A 13,087-nucleotide genomic window follows, 5' to 3' on the forward strand; every position below is an offset into this window, starting at 1 on the left:
ATGATAACTTCACTCAGAGGTTTTTCCAGTGGGAAGTTACCTCTTTCTTTTAATGTGTCTTGTGAGGAAATACTTTGAGACTGTGTAAATATCCTGTTACTCCTCAAACTTTTACTAGGTTTAGCATCCACCAATGATTTCTTGTCTGAATCAATTGTTATAATGGTTGCCAAATGGTAATTTCTAATTCCCATTCTCTATCTGCTTTTGAGAGTGATTTTTATTCTTTAACCTGAGGGTTCGTGTCTTTTAATCAGTGTTGGAATATTCTGAGTCATTTTCTCTTTGAATATGATGTATCTGTCATTCTCAGTGATCTTGGAATCCTATTAAATGCATGTTAGACCTCTTTAATTCTGTTGTTGTGTCTCTCAAGTTTGGTTTTTTTTTCCCCCCTTATGTTTTACACATTTTTAACTCTGTGCTGTATGTTGGAAAATTTTCTCTCATCTATTTTGCTCTTTTCTTTAGCCATGTCCAATGTGTTTGTACCCATCCATTGGGATTAAAATTTCAGTAGTTATTTCTAGAAGCTCTGATTATTTTTCAGATCTGTCTGCCTGATATTTTTTCATAGTATCTTTTTTTCCCTATACAGATTTTCACTTCACTCTTTTGTATCTTAATTATTTGAGATACTCACCTTATATTCTCCAGTAATTCGATTTTAAAATTTCTCGTGGGTTCTAATCCTGTCATTTGTCTACTGCCTGTTGCTCTTGTTGCATTTTTTTCCTTATATGTTTTGTAATTTTGGAATGTGAGTTTCATCTCTGGTGAGGTTTTCTATAGAAATCTTCACCACCTGGGGGTAAGAAGGTATTTCTCCAGAGAGTTTGTTCTTGTTTTGTGGCTTGTTCCAGATGTTCCAGGAGGTATTGCAGAGATAAATCACTTTTTAACATTAATTTCTCGGTCAGAGGTTTCCATACTGCACAGGGAGGGTCCATTTAAACCCCACACCAGTACGAGGGCTAGCCTCTGTTGGAAGCATCCCCCGTCCAAACTCAGGTTGAAAAGGACGGATGATTTTCTGTGTGTCCATGTTCTAGGAGGGACTTTCAGGACCACCTTTCTGCTGATTGTACAGGCCTTCAAGGGTCCAGGCTTGGTGTGTAAGGCCCCCTGGCAGCTCCCTCTGCCCCCGTGCCCAAAGCTGTACTCCTCGTCCAACGTGGGTATGAGTGTCCACACCCTGTGCCGCTAGGCCCAGTGACAGCCTCCCCACGGTGCCTTCAGCTCTCTTTGCAGTTTGCTCATTGATTTGGGTTCCTGGCATCTTTCCATTTCCTTAATATTTAAAAAAATTTTGTTATATTTTATCCTACATTTCTGTCTGTCGTCCAGCAAGAGACGCTGTCTTTTTTGCCTCCCCAGATATGTTGAGCTCCTGCCCACTGTTGATTCCCTGCCTGTCCTTTGTGCCCTGTGGTTCATGCTCCCCCTCTCCTCCCCCCAGGAGGAAGCAGAGCTAAAACACAGTAGACAAAACATACACCTTATTGGAATTCCGGAGAAGTTAAGAAATGATTGCATTTTAGAGGTTGTTCTTTCCACTTTGTATTGACCTTAATACTCCTGTCAGCTCAAAACTGTACAAAAGCTTTGATTTTCTTGGTCATAACTGTGTAGGTACTTTGAGCTTGGAGGCCACAAGCTATAACTTAATCTTTCCCAAGAGTGTCTGTTTACCAAGCTAGTGATGTCTTCCTTCATACCATAGCTGACCTCTGAAATACAGTCAGTGGGCCGCCAGCAAACATTTTTATGCTCAGGCCAGAGAAGGAGCCTGTCTTTCAAACTGAGTATTTCAGGTGTGGGATAGCCAGATGAAACTGTAAAGTTGTTTTCACCTCTCGTGAGAAGTAGTGTTTTGAGTCGCCGTTAGCATTCTTGAACACTTGGGATTATAGATCAGCCTGTTTGCTTGAATCAGAGATATTACTAGCTTTTTCACTGAAGTTTTTTTTTTTTTTAAGTGTTTTCGGTATAGTTACTAAGTAACAGATCCAGGGATGAGGATGGTGAATTTGAAGACTGTGTCTTAAGAATAATTCACATTTTTTACTATCAAACAGCTGAACTGTTATTTTTAACATACAAAGTTAAGAACCAGTAAAATCAACATGTTGAATTTGCTCCTACTTTATTGTATTTACCCATTTAATTGATTAGACAGTATCTTAAACCGTTTTACCACAGATATATTTGGTGAAATTTATTACTTGCAGACTGATATAACTCATGAATTATTAAAAGCAGCAGCATATGAAACCCTCTCTCATCTAGATTCTTTGACTACGGCTTAGGTTGAGCCATTTAACTGGCTTCTGTCCATCCCACTGATGGAAGCCGCAGTCAGATGAGGGTTCTTATAAAGGATTGGCTTCCTTTCCGAGCAAGAAGAGGATAAAATGTCAACTTTTTCCTCTACTACCTGAAAAGCAATCAGGAGCAACCCTCCCGCTCTTCTTGACAGTAGTTTGGCTTTATAGAAGAAGGGCAGGCATTGAGCCAAATGTGGATTTCAATGCTATATAAAGAAAAAAGTTAAGTAGCTAAAACTCCGATAGTAACTGGAATTTTTAGAGCAGTACTCAGATGGGTTTAACCTGTAAGCTTTCAGAAAGCTAACAATAGCTCAGAAATACTTGAATTGCAAGGTTTAATCCCTTCTTTCCTGGTGATGATCCCAGTAAATTGAGGTTACTTACCGAATGTCTCTTCACAGCAATTTGCTCATCTGTAGGACTGGGTTTAGGGGGCAATAATAGTTTCAGAAGAATAGGGTAGTGGTTAGTGACTGATTACCAATTACTAATCTAAGCCATTGAAAAGGACATTTTGGAATCAACCGGAGTTCCAGACCATTTAGGAGCCTGACACTGTGCTTTCTAATCTCTTTAAAATTTGTTATCCTTACCTATAAAATGAACTATTACTTATTTCACAGGATTATTATGAGATAGTAATGAAGTAATGCATGTGGGAGCATTTTGTAAGTGGCATTGATATAAGGCTGCTAGTGTAATGTTCTATCACATGGAAACATACATTCTAGAATTGGATGGGACTCTGGAGAACAAAACTGAAATTTACAGAGGGCACAGTTTTGTACCCAGATAGGCTCTGTTGTGTATTATCTGTTGTTGAATCCTTGCATCCCCAAAGTAGCATTCTGCTAGCGCCATTCTTATAGATGAAGAAGGGGAGTCTTGTTTATTTTTAAGATCTGCCTGCCTCTCCATCATCATATTTCATACACAAGGAAATGGAGGTCTGCAGAAGTGTGGTGACTTGTCTGACACAGAGATTCTCAGTCCATCATTCCATCTGTTATAATAGGTTATAGTATTGTTGCAGTAATTGTTTTTGTCTTGCACACAGACTTGGCCCTGAAATTAAACAGGAAACACAATAGCACCTAATTAGATTATTAGCGTAAATATAGAAAGACTTGTGTCACTGGCTTCTTGGTGGATTAGGTATGCTAAATGACCTTCCCAACTGAACAACAAAAATATTGAATGAAGTATGATAAAGGCTGTTGCTAAGCTGGGTGAAAAGTAAGATACTTGTTGACCCTAAACAAGTGAAGCCAGGTGTCCTGGGAGGTGCTTTCACTGCAGACATTTGCAGAGTTCGGTGGCGTGGAGCCCCAGCCTGGTTGACTATCTGAAGCAGGGAGCAGGGGAGCGGGAGAGAAAGTGTGTGGCCTGAGCAAGTTGGAGAATCTATCAGGAGCTTCCTGGGTGAAGCCAGGGAGCTAAAAGAACCTCTTGAGTGAAGGGGTAAAGAAGAGCAAGTCTGTATTGACCCTGCTGTTGAGCACTGCATTCATAAGCCAGCTTCACATGGTTTGTGGTCCATGTTCGTACTACAGGTGTAGTTCCAAACAAACCTGAAGAGGAGAATTTCCTCAAAGGTGGCCCTGAGTTGATAGGGACCAGCAGAGGTAGACACAGACCCTCTCTGGAGGGGTTCATCTTCAGTCCAGCTCTTAAATAATTTAAGTGTCTGTGGAAAATGAGCAGCTCACTGTAAAACAAAACAAAACAAAAAGCCCACAAAGAAATAAGGCAGTATCATGCACGAGAACCAGCAGAAACACAGCTGCAGGGCTTGGGCAGGCTCTAGAAGGCAGTGAAGAACAGGGAGGCCTGGCATGCTGCAGTCCGTGGGGTTGCAAAGAGCTAGACGTGACATAGAGCCTGAATGACACTTCAGATGGTTAGATTCAAAGAAGTGGTTCGGAATGCAGCCCAAAGAGACAGAAAACATTAAAGAATTGAAGTTACGTGGAGAACAGAGGGCCAGGGTCCAACACAGGTCTAATCAGAGTTCCGGGAGGAAGAGAGAGACAATGGAGAAGAGGCCCGTGTTTGAAAGAATAATAGTGGACAGTTTTCCAGAGCTGTTGAATGATAGTAGATGTCAGAGCTAGGAAGACCAGCAAACCACAAGCTGGACAGTCAGAGTGAAACTGAAGTGCACTGAAGACAAAGGAGCTTTTAAACACAACTCGATGTTCAAGCTGGTTTTAGAAAAGGCAGAGGAACCAGAGATCAAATTGCCAACATCCGCTGGATCATCAAAAAAGCAAGAGCATTCCAGAAAAACATCTGTTTCTGCTTTATTGACTATGCCAAAGCCTTTGACTGTGTGGATCACAATAAACTGTGGAAAATCCTGAAGAGATGGGAATACCAGACCACCTAACCTGCCTCTTGAGAAACCTGTATGCAGGTCAGGAAGCAACAGTTAGAACTAGACATGGAAGAACAGACTGGTTCCAAACAAAGGTCCGTCTAGCTCAAGGCTATGGTTTTTCCAGTGGTCATGTATGGATGTGAGAGTTGGACTGTGAAGAAAGATGAGCACCAAAGAATTAATGTTTATGAACTGTGGTGTTGGAGAAGACTCTTGAGAGTCCCTTGGACTGCAAGGAGATCCAACCAGTCCATCCTAAAGGAGATCAGTCCTGGGTGTTGATTGGAAGGACTGATGTTAAAGCTGAAACTTCAATACTTTGGCCGCCTGATGTGAAGAGCTGACTCATTTGAAAAGACCCTGATGCTGGGAAAGACTGAAGGCGGGAGGAGAAGGGAATGACAGAGGATGAGATGGTTGGATGGCATCACCGACTCGATGGACATGGGTTTGGGTGGACTCTAGGAGTTGGTGATGGACAGGGAGGCCTGGTGTGCTGCAGTTCATGGGGTCGCGGAGTCAGACACAACTAAGCGGCTGAACTGACCTGAAACACATCTAGAGGAAAAAGAGGCTAACAGTGAAAAGGTCTGGCTTGCTCCTGTGACCCTGAGTTAGTCTCAGTGGCTCAGTCTCTTTGGATGTTAAAGAGTCACAGTACCTGTTTACTCCAGTCCACCCAGATGTGGTTAGACCCCTTCTAAGACCAACATACAGAAAACTGATTTGTGAGGACATTACTGTAAATAAATTGTAAGAATTCTAAGTTGATAATTTAACTATCCTCCTTAGTTGTGTCTACAGCACTGAAAGGGATTTCTAGCCTTCGATTTTCATCTCTCATGTGTCTGTTTAATGTCAAGTCAGGGAGATTTAGCCATCAGCATTCTCCTTATTTTTCAGAACAGTCAGGTATTTTTTAATGGGTGGGATGAGGCAAAGACACAGTGCAGCAAGCAGACTTCAGGCTTGTCCCTGAATCTTTTCCCTCTCAATGTTAAGAGAGCCTGCTGGCACACATTCTTTAGGTCTCTTTAGGCACACATTCTCTAGCGTCCCAAGTCAGCACACACCCAGGGCAGTGCTGTGCTGCAGAGAGAAGCTGCAGAGGTTAATGATTAAGGCAGTGTGGGCCACGTTACTGATTGCCCCTTTCAGATCTCCCAGCACCCATTAACATAAATATCATCTCACCATTTTGGACAGGGGACACTACCCTTATGCACGTTAGTAATGTGATGCTAATGCTTAACCCTTTCATTGCCCTCTCTGCTTCAAAGGCCTTGCCCTATGTCCATTGATAGGGAGGCTGTTTGAACCTGGAGGCAAAAATGAAAGGGTTAACTCCTTTTGGTTTTGCCCTTTGACCACTGCAGGATGAGAGGCATGATGAAATACTTTTCAAAGTCTTCAGTGGAAACACATCATGCATAATTGGAGCAAAAAAGAATAAATCAAAGCTCCCCCCTCCCCTTTTAGTCTGGTAATTCATAATTGAAACCATATTGAGGTAAGGGTTGATAACTTCAAAACAACCATGAAAACTGCCCTTTCGATCAAGATAGGGATAGGTAAGGCTGCTCATAACCAGGGGCTTGAAAGCTTCTGTGTAACAAGCCTGTCCTCTCTTTTCCTTTCTCCTCTGACTTCTCACTTTTCTGCTCTGGCAAAATAACGTTCATCTAAATCAAATATGGGTGGACTCAAATATCTGCTTAATTCTCTTCTTGTCACATGACATTATACATAGTGACATTAAAAAAAAAAAAAAACCCTCTGCTACAATAGGGATTAAATTTTGGGTCATCCTGCTTTGAACTTGATTTCTTCTGTTTGGGTTTTGCCTGGTGTAGGTTGAGAGAGTCCTTTCGTTGATATTTGAATGTGTATTTTATAATCCTCCAGTAGTTCCAGCAAGACCCTTTCAGAATGGCTCTAGCAGTTTGCCCACCAGCTTCCTCCAGTTTCTGTCTGGTAGGTAACTTTGGCCAGGATGGTTTTGGTTAGGCTCACATAGGGCTCCTATGACCTTTCAACCAAGGAAGTAAAACAGGATTGCAGGAAGGGCCCAGACAACTTCCCTGTGTGTAAGACTGCCAAAGGCACACCTAGTTAGTTGAGTTGGAATCCCTTGCTTGAAGGAGAAGACCCCTTTGAACTGGTGGTGGACTTTAAGCCTGATCTCCCAAGGCTTCTCTTTCAAGAGATCCTGCCACCTGAACCCACAAGTCCATCTCATTGGTCTGTCTGTTTGCTGTTAATTCATTCACCAGGGCGCTCCAGGATAAGCGATGTGATAGAACTTCTCGAAAGTGGGCGTGCTGCTGTGACAGTTGGCATGGCTGTCGTGGATTAAGTTAACAGTCTGGGTTTCTCAGCTTCCCTGAAGAATGTTTGTTCTGAGTGAGGAGTGAAGTAGGGGGAGGGTGAGTGCTGGATGAAGGAGGTATTTGGCCTCAACGCGCCATGCACGCACTCCTTCTCTGCTATCGCCTCCCATCTTGGAGTGAAGAGTTTCACTGAGCGTACCCGAAAGTTCCTTGAGAGCCAGTGTTGCGGGCTGCAGCTGCGGTTGCGGGCTGCAGCTGTAGTAGCGGGGCTCTGCCTTCTCCTCTGGCCCCTCTGTTGCTGGGGGCCTGGTTTCGTGCCCCATCGTGCCATGATGGAGATTTAATCAGGCTGCCGAGTTAATTGCCAGCGCTGTTTGCCTTTTCCCTGGCAGAAGTCAAAGTCTTGAGTAAATTATGGAGGTTTAAATTTGCTTGATTTCCTGCAGAAAGTGGGGTCAGGAGGTCCCAGACTGTAGACACTGTCTTTGGTCAGCCAGCAGGGGGTCAGTCCTTAACGGTATTTCAGAGGTGACTAAACGCTGTTTTTGAAATGTCCTTCTTCAGTAAGTGTTTTTTTCCTCTGGGGGCTGGTCTGTTGACCTTACCCTAGTGGAGTGGAGTGTCTGTATGAAGGCGCGCACCCCAATTAAAGCTGCCTTTCTCCTCGCTGTCACCGGGCTCCAAAGGCAAATGGAATCATGTTTGCGGACCGACGGAGAGGTACCCAGCACAGAAGCCCAGCTGCAGACCAGCGTTTCCTGTTTCTGACCTTTTGAGACAGAACGTGAAGGTAGCCGTGTTAATTTATTAGTAAAACAATACTCTGGACAAGAAAGCTTCAAAACAAATCAACAGAAAACCAATCATGAGACTTAAAAAGAAACTTCCGTCGCATGGGCTTTTCATGATGTGGCTTTAGTCTGCCTGAGTCTGAGGTCCCTTGTCTGTGCTCCCCTCCCTCCTCCTAGCCTTGGCCTTGGCAGTCTGCCTCTGGCGGGCGAGGAAGCAGGCCTCAGCACTTGCCGCTCAGCTTGCCCTGCAGCTGTTTGATTAGCTCCGTCCCCTCCTTACCTCCTCCAGGAAGATGGAGGTGACTGTGGATCTTCCTGGGCCCACGGGACTTGAGGACCTTGTTTTAGTACTTGTTGTTTGCGTTATAATTTGTCTTTTTACCTAGCTGTCTTCCCTACCAGATTCTGAACTGTTTGAGGAGAAGGAATTTGTCTTTGCGTCTTTAACCCTATTCTTGGCTTATAGTTTATGCTCAGGAAATGTTGACTGAATGAATGAGCACCAGAAATCATAGTGATGGAGTGATTGCTGAGCTGCTAATACTGTTGTTTTGGGAGATGAGAATATGAAGTGGAGCGAGCTAGTTTTTTGTGTTTGCTTTCAACTACCGTTCCTAGTTCTCCTAATAGCTCAGTTCATTCAGGGCTTCTCGGAAAGCTCAGTTGGTAAAGAATCCGCCTGCAATGCGGAAGACCTTGGTTCAATTCCTGAGTCAGGAAGATCCCCTGGAGAAGGGATAGGCTACCCACTCCAGTATTCTTGGGCTTCCCTTGTGGCTCAGCTGGTAAAGAATCTGCCTGCAATGCGGGAGACCTGAGTTCGATCCCTGGGTTGGGAAAATCCCCTGGAGCAGGGAAAGGCTACCCACTCCAGTATTCTGGCCTGGAGAATTCCATGGACTGTGTAGTCTGTGGGGTCGCAAAGAGTCAGACATGACTGAGCGACTTTGACTGTCACTTCACTTTCACCATCCCTGGAGCTCTGTGTTGAGCCCTGGGCTCAGTGCTCACATGCATAATCTGGAGGTAGGTGCTGTCAGGCTTTCCCATTTTACAGGTGAGGCAACTGAGAGTCACAGACGAGGCTTTCCACACCACAGTAAATGTCAGCCTCCAGATCCACACTATTAAATATCCTAATACACTTCTTCAGAATACGTAGCACGATAAGATTGTGGATGAGTATTTTAAAATGAATGAACTAAGTTGGAAACCATTTCAGAGCTTTGATGTCACTCATTTGAATGTACATTAGCTGTTCACACCCATGCACAGAGAACAGAAAGAACACAGTTGAGGCTTAGTCATTTTTAAGCAAGTTTTTGTTGAGTCACACCAAGCACTGTGCTAGGCGCTGGGTGTTAATAGCAGTTATGACTCTGGTTTTCATGAAGCTTTCACGATAGCTAAAATATAATGAATAGGACAGAAAAGAGAAAATTATGAAAATGGAAAGTGTATTTGGAGAGGAAGAAGAATCCAGGTAAACCAGGACCCCAGAGCATGGTGAGGTGAAGGTAGAGAGGAAGAAGGGATTCATTTAAAATCCTAGTGGCTGGAAGATAGCTCATGATCACTTAGCCACCTCCCACCCCGCTTTTGAGATCTGCAGAAAGTGAATCCCAGGGAAATTGCTATTCCCATAAGACCATCTGTTGGCGTCCTTTATCGAATGTTTGTGTGTGTCAGGCACTTTACATTTATTACCTTGTTACTGTTATTAACCACATCTAGATTGTTAAGAAATAATAAGTAAGACATGTTAATAATTTAATTATTGTGTTAAGTAACACTACCTAGAAAAGAGCTTCCCTCATGGCTCAGTGGTAAAGAATCTGCTTGCAGTGCAGAAGACCCAGGTTGGATTCCTGGGTCGGGAATGGCTACCCGCTCCAGTAGTCTTGCCTGGGAAATCCCATCGACAGAGGAGCCTGGTGTCCATGGTGTCACAAAGAGTATGACACAACTGAACGACTAACCCTTGTACTTGTACCGAGAAAAGTTGTAGTTTTAACGTGATCTTATAGATTCAGAAACAGAGGTGCAAGAGAGGTTAAATGCTTTGCCCAGGCCACGAAGCTGGTAAGTGAAGAGCCTGGGTTCTGATTAAGGACATGTGATTCTAAAACTGACCTCAGATATGCTGGCTCACTTTTTTGAAGGTATTTGCAACATTGTTGGTGGAGAAGGCAATGGCACCCCACTCCACCACTCTTGCCTGGAAAACCCCATGGACAGAGGAGCCTGGTAGGCTGCAGTCCATGGGGTCGCTAAGAGCCGGACACGACTGAGCGACTTCCCTTTCACTTGTCACTTTGTTGCATTGGAGAAGGAAATGGCAACCCATTCCAGTGTTCTTGCCTGGAGAATCCCAGGGACAGGGGAGCCTGGTGGGCTGCCGTCTATTGGGTCGCACAGAGTCGGACACGACTGAAGCGACTTAGCAACAGCAGCAGCGGCATTGTTGGTGGCATGTCCTACAGTAAAGTGTCAAGCCTGTAACACAGTAGATTCATGCTCAGCAGTTTCTGTGTTGCCTCCATGTTCATCTCAACACCTGTGTTTTATGGGAAAGTGTTGGCAAGATTTCAGAACTTGTTACGCTCCTTTACATGCCCTGTCTCCCCCAGTATGCTGCTGTTTCTGCTTTTCCAGTCTTCAAGCCTTGTTTGGCATGCGCGTGAGCAGTGTGGAAAAATTGAGAGCTGAGACAAGTTAGTGTCCATTACCCACCCACCCTTCATCTCCTCCGGCATCCCATAACCAACGGCTTCCCGAAGGGAGCTGGCATACGGGATGAGACAGGATCTATTGTCTTGCCAGAGACTTCGTTTCTTCTCCTGGCAGCGCTATGAAACCAGAGCTGTGATGCCTTTCAGGGGGTTTAAATTCCAAGGGATTCATTTTCTGAAACCAAGCTTTGCATCTATCAGGGAATTTTTCCTCTCTTTTGAATGTCATAGAGGCATGCAAGTGTGCTGGCGTTCCCCACTTCTCCTGAAGAACAGACCTCATTTTGTTGGAGGTTTAATAGTTTTTCCTCCTGTGTTAGAGGTGTATTTACCTTTTTAAATTTATGTGCTCCCTTTGTGTCAGTGTTATGTATTTGGTATGTTTTTATTCCATGTACCCTGTGAAATCATAGTGTTTAGGTGGGCTCTTACTTATTGGCCCAGATTTGATCATCAAGAATCAAGAAAACCGTCAGCATTTCTCTTCTCTTCTCTTCTCTTCTCAGAGAAGAGCTACAAGTAATAAGCTCTGGAGTTTCCCACAGTTCTAGAGTCTATAAATGGTGATGCTTACCTCAAACTGGGGAGGGACCATGAAACGCCACATCCTGGTGTTCTGGAGTCGGACACCCCAGGCGCTTTCCTGCTCTGTCATGTACAGGTTATATGACCATGAACATCATTCACTATTTCTTCTTTCCTTTCTGGACTGATAAAGCAAATGATTAGACATCATTCACTATTTCTAATCCCACAGTTTCATCATCTGTAAAATGAGAGTGGTAGCCATCTATTTTGGGGTTGTCATGAGGCTCAAATGAGATAATGTATGTAAAGCACAGTGCCTCACAGTAAAGCCGTTCAGTCGTGTCCGACTCTTTGCAACCCCATGGACTATACAGTCCATGGAATTCTCCAGGCCAGGATACTGGAGTAGGCAGGGATTGAACCCAGGTCTCCCACATTTCAGGCAGATTCTTTACCCGCTGAGCCAGAAGGGAAGCCCAAGAATACTGGAGTGGGTAGCCTATCCCTTCTCCATCAGATCTTCCTGACCCAGGAATCGAACTGGTGTCTCCTGCATTGCAAGCAGATTCCTTACCAACTGAGCTATCAGGGAAACCAAGGTGTTGAGTGAATCTTGACTATTTTGACATCACATATTAAATTATTTTACATACTTCTTTAAAAACTTTTTTTTCTTTTCCATTTAAAATGAGGATTTTCAAGCACACAAGTTTTGTGTTGGGAGAGGTTGATGGGTGGACTGGGTTGGTGAGGGCAGAGAGACCATGAGCCTCGGTGATTAACTGTGGCTTAGTGGCACAGGGCTACTTCCTGACTTCCGTTTCCATACAAGTCAGGAAACTGTGATGAGTAAGACAGGAACAGAAAATGAAAAGGTGTTCCTGCAAAGGTGATCGGATGCAGGGTAGAAACACTAAGATTCAGGCACCTTCCTAAGACCACAGCTTAATGCCCAGGTGTGATATTGTGGAAGCAAGAAGTCAGCCTTAGGAAGATAGTCTTTCCTGTTGTGTCTCTTGGTTGTGAAATCTTAATTATGGCCTGTTGCGGACATTTTGGCTTTAATATCCTGATGACATTAGGACTCCAGGAACCCCACTCAGTCTCCCTGAGTTCCCATCCATGTGTAGCCCATGTGCTTGTGTGCATTTCCTGCCCCACACTGTCACATCTGGCACACAGCTGTTGTCATAGACGTGGTGATGGCTGTCCATCAGTGATATGGATGAGGTTGACAGGGGAAGCCTTGGAAATCCCAGAGTATGAAAAGACTAAGGAGCGTGAGCAGCCAGAATAACAGGCCATTTCATATTCAGCCTCCTCCTGGTGAAGCTGAAGTTAGGTCCTAAAGTTAGGCTTTTCATGTAAAAACAAATGAATGTAAATGTAATTCATGCCACTGAATTGTTCACTTAAAGATGTTTGAATGGCAGGTTTCGTGTTATATTTTACCAGTTTTTAAAATTTAACGGTGTAATATACCAAAACCCATTGTATACCTTAAATGGGGGCATTGTTTAGTACATGAATTATTGGGCTTCCCTTGTGGCTCAGCTGGTAAAGAGTCTGCCTGCAATGCGGAAGACCTGGTTCAATCCCTGGGTTGGGAAGTTCCCCTGGAGAAGGGATAGGTTTCCCACTCCAGTATCCTGGCCTGGAGAATTCCATGGACTGTATAGTCCATGGGGTCACAGAGTCGGACACCACTGAGCAACTAAACCACCACCCTCTGCTTCTTCTGTTCTGTTTTCTCTGCTTCTTGTTTTTCTTCTTGTTCACTTGTTTCCTGTTGTTCATGCTGAAGGTGTTCTTGAAATGTCTGATTCTAGGATCTGTGGAAGCTCTAAAGAGCTGATCAAAAGTTTTTTGTTTGAGAGAAGCTTGTTACCGGAGGGCTTCGCTGTAAGATGGTGGAGCTTCGCCTTAAGGTGGTGGGGCCTCGCTGTAAGGTGGTGGGGCTTTGCTGTAAGATGGTGAGGCTTGGCTGTAAGATGGT

The 13,087-nt window shown here is 44.1% G+C and overlaps 1 protein-coding gene across 3 annotated transcripts in view; it reads left to right on the forward strand.

Annotated features, from left to right (window-relative positions):
• Positions 1-13,087, forward strand: part of EXT2 (exostosin glycosyltransferase 2) — a 146,022-nt gene that overhangs the window by 79,337 nt on the left and 53,598 nt on the right. The gene's annotated exons all lie outside the window — the stretch shown is intronic.

Source organism: Budorcas taxicolor, chromosome 15 (assembly GCF_023091745.1).
Source record: "Budorcas taxicolor isolate Tak-1 chromosome 15, Takin1.1, whole genome shotgun sequence".
Lineage (NCBI taxonomy): Eukaryota > Metazoa > Chordata > Mammalia > Artiodactyla > Bovidae > Budorcas > Budorcas taxicolor.